Genomic DNA, 10,455 nt, shown 5'->3' with positions numbered 1-10,455 from the left:
GCCTTCCCTCCAATTGATGTCAGATAAGGCCATCCTCTGCTACATATGTATCTGGCTCCCTGGCTCCTTCCATGTGTACTCTTTGGTTAGTAGTTTAGTTCCTGAGAGCTCTGGGTGGTCTAGTTAGTTGATGTAGTTTTTGTGGCATTATAATCCCCCTCAGCTCCTTCAGTTCATCCCCTGGCTCTTTGATTGTGGCTACTAGGTTCAGTCCAATGGTTAGCTGTGAGTATTGGCATCTGTATTTGTCAGGTGCTGGTGGAACCTATTGAGAAACTGTCATGCCAGGCTATTTTTGGTATAGAATCATCAATAACAACTTTAAAAAAGCATTTATTTGTCTATATAGCATCATCATAAGACAGTACATCTTCATTGATCTGCAGAAATTTTCCCAATAGTGTGGGGTAATATATATATATATATATATATATATATATATATATATATATATATATGTGTGTGTGTGTGTGTGTGTGTGTGTGTGTGTGTGTGTGTCTTTGTCTCTGTCTATCTCTCTGTCTCTGTTTCTCTCTGTTTCTCTCTCTCTCTCTCTCTCTTCTCTCTCTGTGTGTGTGTGTGTGTGTGTGTGTGTGTGTGTGTGTGTGTGTGTGCCTCTGTGCAGGGGGTGAGATGGGGGAAATGCATATGTGTGCATGTTCTTCAACATCACATGTTGAGGATAAAGGATATAGGGATACAGGTAAGATATTACATGTTCTGCTCTATCACTTTGTTTTAATGCCTTTAGATATTATCTCTCATTGAACAAGGAAAAGGTGGGTGGCCAACTGGCCTTAAAAATCTTCCACTCTTTGTCCATTCTCCTTAGTCTTGTTGTTAAAGGCACCCAAAACCACATACATACTTACATGTTGTTGGGCATTAAAATTCAAATCCTCGTGCTTGTGTAGCAGGTACACTTACAGACTGAACCTGCTCTCTAGTCTCAATCTCAAACCCATATTATTAAACTCAGTCATGTATCTATCTGATCATTTGTGAAAATGTCATTGTCTAATAAACAGATTCTTTTTCTAGTTATGTAAATATTTGTTCTCAGTGAGTGTGAAGTGTGTAGCCCAGATTTATCAGTGACTCTGAGGACATATCAGGACATGTTTAAGGGCACTTCACATCCTAGATATTTTTCCAGACCTTAATGTTGTGTGTGGCCCTGAAAAACTAGGAAGGATGGCAATATTTTTTTTTCAGTCTTCACAGTGTTTCCTCTTAAGAATATACTTTTCCTTTTCCGTTGTTCCATGATTCTAGAGCCTCAGCATACATCACTGCCTTATTCAAGATGCCTGTTTAAAACAGATTACTAAGTATGAAGATGGGCTGAATTTGGACAAAATACTTTTCAAACCTGCATATGTACATGTGAATGTGTCTTATTAAGTTCTAAGACCATCCTAGGAGAAGCACAATCTCATCTTCTGATGTAAGGACACCATACATATACTGAGTCCAGGCAAGAACTTTTCTTTCTTTTTTAATTAATCATTTTAATTGTTTTTTGTTGTTGTTTTTTGTTTTTTTGTTTTTTTTGTTTTTGTTTTTTTGTTTTGGTTTTTTTTGTTTGTTTGTTTGTTTGTTTGTTTTTTTCCCTAAGGAAAAGCTCTGCAGTCGGGTCCTTTATTTCTCTTTTGCACACTAGGCCATGAACTCGTATGGAATGGGCTCCAGCAGCTCGGGCTCTTTCCCGTTTGTCCTCACAAAGTGTGCTTCTCTGGGTGGTGCAGGCTGGCGCTTCAGCTGAACCCAGGTGCCCTTCTCCTTGGCCTCCTTCTTCTTCTGGTCATTCTCCTTCACCCACTTCAGGAAGCTGTCTCTGTTCTTCGAGTGCTTGATGTGCTCAATCCGCACGTTGATCCTCTTGGCCAGAATCTTGCCCTTAACTTGTTTGTTTATAATGATGCCCACGGCATGCTGGGTGACATTGTAGATTCTTCCGGTTTTGCTGTGGTAACACTTGTGGGGCATTCCTTTTTGAACAGTACCCATTCCCTTGATGTCTACAATGTCAACCTTCTTGTAAATTCGCATGTATGTGGCCAAAGGAACAACTCCATGTTTCCTAAAAGGCCGAGAGAACATATACCTCTCCTCTTTCCCTTTGTGTTCCTCATTTTGGCGAGTTAACTGGAAGATGGCTGCCCTTTAATTGTTTTCATTTCAAATAATATCCCCCTTCCTGGTTACGCCTTCATAGACCCCAATTATATTCTCCCTCTATCCCCTCCCTTTTGACTCTATGAGGGTGCACTTCCACTTATTCACCCACGCCTACCTCACTGCTGTAGCAAACTACCTATTGCTGGGGCATCAACCCTCCACAGGACCAAGTGTCTCCCCTCCAGTTGATATCAGATAAGGCCATTCTCTGATAAATATTTATCTGGAGCCATGGATAGCTTTGGTTGGTGGTTTAGTACCTGGGAGCTCTGGGTGGTCCATTTAGTTGATATTGTTCTTCCTATGGATTGCAATCCCCTTCAGCTGTTTCAGTTCTTCCCTTAACTCTTCCATTGGGGTCACTGGGTTCATTCTGATGGTTAACTGTAAGTATCTCGATTTGTATTTGTCAGGTGCTGGCAGAAGCTCTCAGGGAACAACCATATCAGGGTCATGACGTCAAGCACTTCTTGACATCAGCAATAGTGTGGGGGTTTGGTGTCTGCAGATGTCCCTTAGCTGGGACAGTCTCTGGTTGGCCTTTACTTCAGTCTTTGTTCCAGTTTTTGTGCCTGTCTTTCTTTTGTACAGGAACATTTCTGGGTTAACAGTTTTTTAGTTGCATAGCTGCCCCCATCCCTCAACTGGGGGTCTTTACTATTTACTGGAGGTAGTCTCTACAGGTTGTATCTCCCTTTTGCTGCATATTTCAGGTAAAGTCATCCTCTTTTGGTCTTGGGAATGTCTTGCTTCCCTGGAATTTTGGAGGTTTTAATGGCTACCCATAATTCCCCATCCTTCATTACTACCTGTTTCTATTCAATTTACTGACCCTCTATACTTCTGTCTCTTCTAATACCTGATACTGACTCCTTTTCCCCTTCCTCCTCCTCTCTCCCTCCTAGGTTCCTTCCTCCCTCTAACTCTTGTGATTGTTTTATTCCATGTTTTATGGAGGATTGAAAATACTTTGGTCTTCCTTCTTAAGCTACATATGGTTTGTAGGTTCTATCATGGTATTCTGAGCTTTGGATTAATATCTACTTATCAGTGCATACATACCATGTGTTTTTTGTGTCTGGGTTACTTCACTCACAATGATATTTTCTTGTTCCATTCATTTGGCTGTGAATTTCATGAAGTCAATGTTTTTAATAGTTGAGTAGTATTCCATTGTGACAATGTCCCACATTTTCTGTATCAATTTTTCTGTTGATGGGCATCTGAGTTGTTTCTAACTTCTGGCTATTATAAATAAGCCTGCTCTAAACGTAGTGGAGCAGGTGTGTTTGTTATATATCGGAGCAAGTTTTGGCTATATGCCCTGGAATAATATAGCTAGGTCTTCAGGTAAAACTATTTCCAATTTTCTATGGAAACGCAAGATTGGTTTCCAAAGTGGTTTTACCAACTTGAAGCCCTACCAGCAATGGAGCAGTGTTCCTCTTTCTTCACATCCTCTCCAGTATCTGCTGTCACCTGTGAGATTTTTTTTTTTAATCTAAGCTTGTCAGATTGGTATGAATTGGAATCTCAGTGTCATTTTGGTTTGCATTTCCCTGATGACAAAGGATGTGAATCATTTCTTTAAGTTCTCCTCAGCCATTTGAGATCCTCATTTGAACTGTTCTAATGGAATTATTTGTCCAGGTTTTCAAATTCTAATGTTTAAAATTGATATAAAATTAACATATAATAAATCAAACTGATCTTAAAGTATATTTTGAATTCATTACAGCTAGAATCAAGCTGCTTCCAGTGGTCTTCATTCAAAAATAAGAGGAAAGAAACAATAGCTACCTATCAAGAAGAGTTAGAATTTATGCACACTAGAAAACCACATTCATTGTAGCAGTCAGTTGATTTTGCTTCCTGGTTATGGTTTCAATGACCATTTTCATTTCTCAAACTAATAGTCATCAATTGATGACTATTGATTGACCAGAAAGAAAAGTGGAATTATGATGAGTTGGATTTATTAATTTTCTGTTTATCATTGTAATTCCATTTCAATGTGTTCAACTTTTTTCCTGTGTGAGACAATGATAATACTCTTCACTTCCTATCTCAGAAAGCCTATGTGAGAATTCTACCTGTTGATGGATACTTCCTCTGTGCATTTAGGAACTAGAAATATAACCGTAAGGTGTATGTGGAGAACATTACTTACAACTTTCTTAACCCATCATTGTGAATTATAAAGATACAAATTTAAAGACTATATTTTTACAGCCAAAATTTATGGCTCCAAGTATAAATAAGTCAAAATAAAAACTACAAAATTCTCTCAGTATTAGTGACTCAAAAGTGCACAAAGCAAACTACTTTACCTTTTACATCTAGCCCTTTATGCACTCTTGGCCTTATTATATTCCTGAAAAGGGAGAAAGAGTTCTACTGGTGTACTGACTCTCTTGATATAGTGAATACCACCAGGTTGCCATTTCAGTTGCTATACTGGCTGAGTTTATTAAAACTATCAACTATCAGCATACTTAAAGTCTGTACAAAGATGGCAAAAAAGAGTGTGTCTGAAATATATGCATTCTATTATCAGGTCATTTAACTTTGCAGTGTCATGTAACTAAGGTTGACTGACAACAATAATCTAATCAAGATGGCACAAAATTGATGTCCCATGCATTTCAGGAATGAAAGTTTCTGTTTTTTAGCCGCTTAAAGAAATTTGCCTTCAATAGTGCAGAAATGAAGTCCATAACTCTCATGAGCAAGAGTATTTTCATAATTATATGCACACAAGTGATAATGAAAAGAAAACATAATGCCAGAGAAACATGAAAGGAAATGTAAATATAATGCACACATGTCAAAGAAAAATAAATACTTTCCCAATTAATATATGGTTACTATTCATGGACATCAAAAAAACCCACAAAGACCAAAGGATAACCTAAGAAAATAAATGTATAGATAAATATTTTCTGGAATATTGCTTCAAAATTAATAACAAATACAAACAAAACAAATCCAGTGTTGTATAAAGAATCATAAATAATAACTATCTCTATCTTTTTCTCAGTGACATAATATTTGTTGCATGATCATATTAAATTATATGAATGATAATATTTTCAGAATAAGGAACAAAATAATTTAATAATGTCAATGAACACAGCAAACTAATTTGACAGGTATCTCACCGGTTCACTGATACTTAAAAAGAAGCTTTCTAAAATATCATATGACGTAGACACACACAGTTAATATCACAGTTCATGGTCTGTTAATTTCTTTGTATGATCAAAACAATGTCAGAACCTTCAATACAACCTGTTTTACATCGTGAATTCTAGTCAGAATAAAACAAGAAATGAAATAATTCTTTAAAAATATTAAACTATTATTTCAGATATATGATTTTGTATGTTAAATATTTGAAAGAAACAAAATCTGGTGACAGAATTAAGTAATAGTAATAATATAATGTAACTGTCATGATTAATATAAAAATATAAGCAACCAATACATGAATAACCTATACTTACATATCTAGGTATGCCTTCATCAGTAAATAGCTGAGGAGTTTCTATTTGGAAGAATAAGGAATATGGCTTTGAAAGTCTGTTTAGGAATCAGTTCATGTGGATAATTATAGGGAGGATGTGACTATGGATGTATTGCTGGGTAGCCTAGTGATTCAGTTTAACCTTCTGAAAGATGGTCTATTTCCAAAATAGCTGCCACCCCACAATCTCATCATCAATGTGTGATGGCTCCTTATTCTTTATATACCAGCAGAAGCCATTGTAATGTCACATCTTTTATCAATGGTCTACAGATAACGGTGATGGCTGGGAAGATGAGACAACCATTAAGAGATGAAGCCTTGTTGAAGGAAGTAGGTGTTTTAAAATCGTATTCAAAGCATATTATCTCTAGTGTGTAAAAAAAATTTCCAATTCTTAACATGGAGTTAAATTTTTAAGTTCATGTAAGAAAAATGTTACTACTTTTGTTGCCTTAGACAGTATGTCATGCACAAGCAAAGCCCCTTAAAATAGATTAATACAATTAAAGAAGAGACTATCAAGCTGACAGGTTACCAGGGAATATTTCCACCCACTCTGCCATCTGGTATCACTTTGAAATTTAAAACCTATCCAGTGTTCCAAATGTATTAATATTTTGTCAGGCACTCAGCAAATATAATGCTAAAATCCATTTTTGTATTTTCTATTTTAAAATAATACGTAAATAGAAAATGCTTTTTTAATTATTATTTTTTTTTAATTTTGAGACTGGATAGATGGCTTTGTAACTGAAAACATACACTGCTCTTGCAGAGGATCTCAGCTTTGTTTCCATAATCCATGTTTGGCATATTACAAGTATCTTTAGCCTCAGCTACAGGAAGATCTATTGTCTCCAGTCTCTGTGGACTACTGCACTTGTTTGTAAATAATGTCACATAGAAAGTTACAGACAATTTTGATACCTTATCTCCATCTTTAAGTGCTCAACACATCTATACTGATTATTGAGTATATATTTTCCTTTTTGTTTTTTCTTATTCCTTTAACTCTTCTCTTGGTATTCTTTCATTGCCTCAGACAACTTAATTTCCATTTTCATTATAGATTTGTTCTTGAGTTTGTGTAATTATGCAAAATCTAGTAACCACAAGTGAAAGCAAAGGGCTAGAAAGTTGAGTTAGCAGATTCCTTGCTGCTTTTCTCAAGGACCCAAGTTCATTTCATAGCACTCATGTTGAGTGACTCCCTATTATGTAGTTTTTCTGGTTGTTACAAATAATTATATTTGCAGTCACACAAAAAAGAACACATAATTAAAAGTATTTGTAAAAATAAATAAAAATATAATATTTGTTTTTCTACAACTTTCTACAATTTGCTTAATATGATTCTCCCAGTTGCATCCACTTTCAGTAAAAAGTAGGACTTTGATTCTCCTTTACAATAAAAAACATTCCATTGTATATGTATACTACATCAAAAATATACCTTCAATGTCAATTTATTTAATAAGAATATTTTATTTTTAGTAAATATCCTTCATTGTGAATTCCATTAAGTAAACTCTTTTCTTGATGAATAGTTCTGATACAAATATGCAGTGATTGTAGAAAATGAAGAATTAGATTAAGTAGGTAATTGACTAGATATTTAAGAAAATAACACTTCAGGGTATTAATACCAACACAGCTCTACTCATGAACTCCTTCCAGTGCTCTAGAAAATCTTGTTTTAAAACCCAGAAAAATGGTAGCCAATCACTGATTGATCTAGAAAAAGAGAGTTTATACAAATGCTAGAAAATTATCTTTACTTCAGCATACCGGTACTTCTTGGAAATTTTGTGATTGAATAATGAGTGTACAACTGAAAATTAAAAAAGAAAGAAAAAACTAAGAAAGATCTTTCATGATCACACAACGAAATAAGAAAAAGCAGAAAGAGAATGAAAGGACCTCACACCTTAAGACTGCTGATGACATGTAGAGCACTCCTGCCCATTATTAGTGCCAAAAGCTGCATATAACATTGTTGGTACCCAGTGTTCCTCATGGACTCCATCTGCTGAGGACACTGAGTGAACATAACTAGTCCTAATGAAGACCTGACTTAAAATTATGAGATTCCTGTTGTTTGCACATGTGTTTCTCAATACATTCTCAATATTCAAGAGCTAAAAGCATCTTGAATCATTTTAGAACAAGAAATTAATCTAGACTGCCTGGAATATCAAGTGAGAATATATCATGTAAGATGTTCCTAGAGAGAAGCAACACAAATATCTACTCATCCATTATAGGGAAAAAGAGACAGACAAAAAGAGTTATTATACCAAAGTTTAATTAGCAAACCAATACATTTATTTGAATTATTTGCAGAGATATAATCAAGTATTACAAACACCAAAATTGACTCTCTAGAGCTCTCTCTATGACATACACACAGGGCTACATAACCAGTTGGAGAATTTCTTTCCCTAGAACTTGTTTACTGCTTCTATAACATTGAGGAGAGAATATGTGTATTTTGTTAGGTTCAGAAACTTGTTTTGCCTTGTGTCGTTTACTTTCAAAGTCTCCTGTGCCTTTCTGCTCTCTCTGTTAACTCAGAAACTCCCAAGCTTAAGGACCTCTTTTGTGGGTAGAATGTTTGAACTTAGAGAAAATCTTTCCACAACAGAACTGTGTTTGGTCTGATCACAGTGGGACACATTCACTTGCTGCAAACCTTTATGAACCAATCCTACTACACTTCCTACTCAATAGGTTCGAGACCTGCAGGATTTGAACTATTATTCTCCTTTTCAAGTTTCTGAAGTGGCCTAATCAGTAAGTTCTACTTTCTCACTTCTCAAGTTTTTGAGTGGGACTAAAAGCATTAAGTGAATTCATCTATAAGCTATTATTAACTCACCACTTTCAAATTGAAAAAATGTTCACCAATTAATTTATTAATTCAGTTATTTTAAGTCACAAAGTTTTTCACATGATTACAAAAATATAAAAAAGGTATATTTATAAATGGAAAAAATGTCACAATAGGGAGAGTGCATATTTGTGTGTGTGTGTGTATACTTAAACATATATGCAGAGAAAAATGTATTTATATAACAAAATGTTACTAATGAGGGTATGTTATGAAACTAGAAGGTGGAAGGTAAGAGGGGAAAAGTTCTTGAGAAAGAAGAGAAGGAATCAGAATATTTGTAGCATTAAGGTAAAAAAAGAACCACTGGAGCTAATGAGTTGTTGAAAAAGAACTTTTGTCTTATGTTAAAGTCCTTAGTCCCTACTCAAAATACAGGGGATGGGACAGAAATCTCAGTGAGGAGGGTCTACATAAACAAGTTATGGGTATTAGTTACCTTATTCCTGTAATAAAATAACATGATTAAATCAACTTAAGCAAGAGCTTCATTTGGTTTATATTTCCAGAGAGCCAGATGCCCATAAACATAAGCAGGCATGGCAACACAAGCAAGAGGCTGAGAAGTAATTTTAACTAAACACACAAAAAGCAGAAAGTTAACTGCAGTTGGTATGAGACTGCACTTTCAAGGCACTTTTTCCCAAATCATGTAATTCTAATAGTAAGGCTTTCACGTTTAAAAATTTTATATACTCTCATAAGTGTTTAAATATATGAACCTGTGGGAAAGATACTACATTTAAAAACATCACAATATGTGTAAAATGCTACCCTGAAACTGATTACTTTGGGGGGAATAAATGATAAAACAATCAAAATAAAAATTTTAAAAGAAGTATAGCTTCATGTGGGCTATTAGAACAGTTGTTAGGGATGCATACCAATGTGAAATTGGAGGATGACAGGAAGGTAATGACTAGAGACCTCTCCTGATCCTTCCTAGTCATGAACAAAGATGTTTGTCTTCGTTATATCTACTGTGTGCATTTAAATAAATTCTGTGTAAAAGATTTCATATCAAATAAATTTCAAAAATATTCTATGAATCTATTTTATTATTCATAGAGGCCTATAAAAATATAACAAAGCATTTTTATTCAGATTGCTTCAAAAAAGTGGGAATGGTAATAGGCTGAAAAACTATCATGGAATAATTTAATGGACAAAATAAAATAATGTATTCAAATTATTTTAAAATGGTAAAAAAAATAGTCTTTATAAATGTTTTAGAGTAACTACTATACTTTGTATGACCACACTGGATCCCTAAGTGTTCTTACTTGTTGGTTCAGTATTATTTATGGCAGTGCTTTCTAAGTGTTTAGTTCTTACTGAAAAATATTAGATGTAGGTTTTCAAATTAGTAAATTATATGCTATTCAGTTTAATTGACGTTATATAGCTATATCCATTTACCCAGATGCAGTACTAAAGACATATCTGCTAGTACTATACTGTATATAAAAGCATATGTTTATAAAAAAAATATATATATATATATATAAATTTGATATAATAAACATCTATTGTAATGTAGGATGAATGAAAGTTTTGAGTTATTCTTCAGGAACCACAAATTTGATCATGTTAGCTGTCTAATTAGGTTGAGGTCTTATATTTGCTCAGCCAAATATTGGTTTTCCTTGTAGAAACTCTGATATGGACACAGTCACAGAAGAGATTATAGCTTAACAAATGTAATAAACCCCATTTAATAAAATTTTTAAATATTTATTTTTCGGATAATTTTATGTGTATATACAATGTGTTTTAATCATATTTATCACACTTTCAGGACCTCTTCCATAGCCTCTTTATAACTTCATGTTCTGTTCTTTCTATTTCCTCAAAA

The 10,455-nt window shown here is 34.5% G+C and overlaps 1 pseudogene; it reads right to left on the bottom strand.

The window, feature by feature from the left end:
• Positions 1 to 1,630: 1,630 nt before the first annotated feature.
• LOC143443775 (large ribosomal subunit protein eL21 pseudogene) lies at positions 1,631 to 6,648 on the bottom strand (annotated as a pseudogene).
• Positions 6,649 to 10,455: the final 3,807 nt, after the last annotated feature.

This window comes from Arvicanthis niloticus, chromosome 10, assembly GCF_011762505.2.
Source record: "Arvicanthis niloticus isolate mArvNil1 chromosome 10, mArvNil1.pat.X, whole genome shotgun sequence".
NCBI lineage: Eukaryota > Metazoa > Chordata > Mammalia > Rodentia > Muridae > Arvicanthis > Arvicanthis niloticus.
The sequence above is the reverse complement of the archived record's forward strand: the minus strand, read 5'-3'. Positions and strand labels throughout refer to the sequence as shown.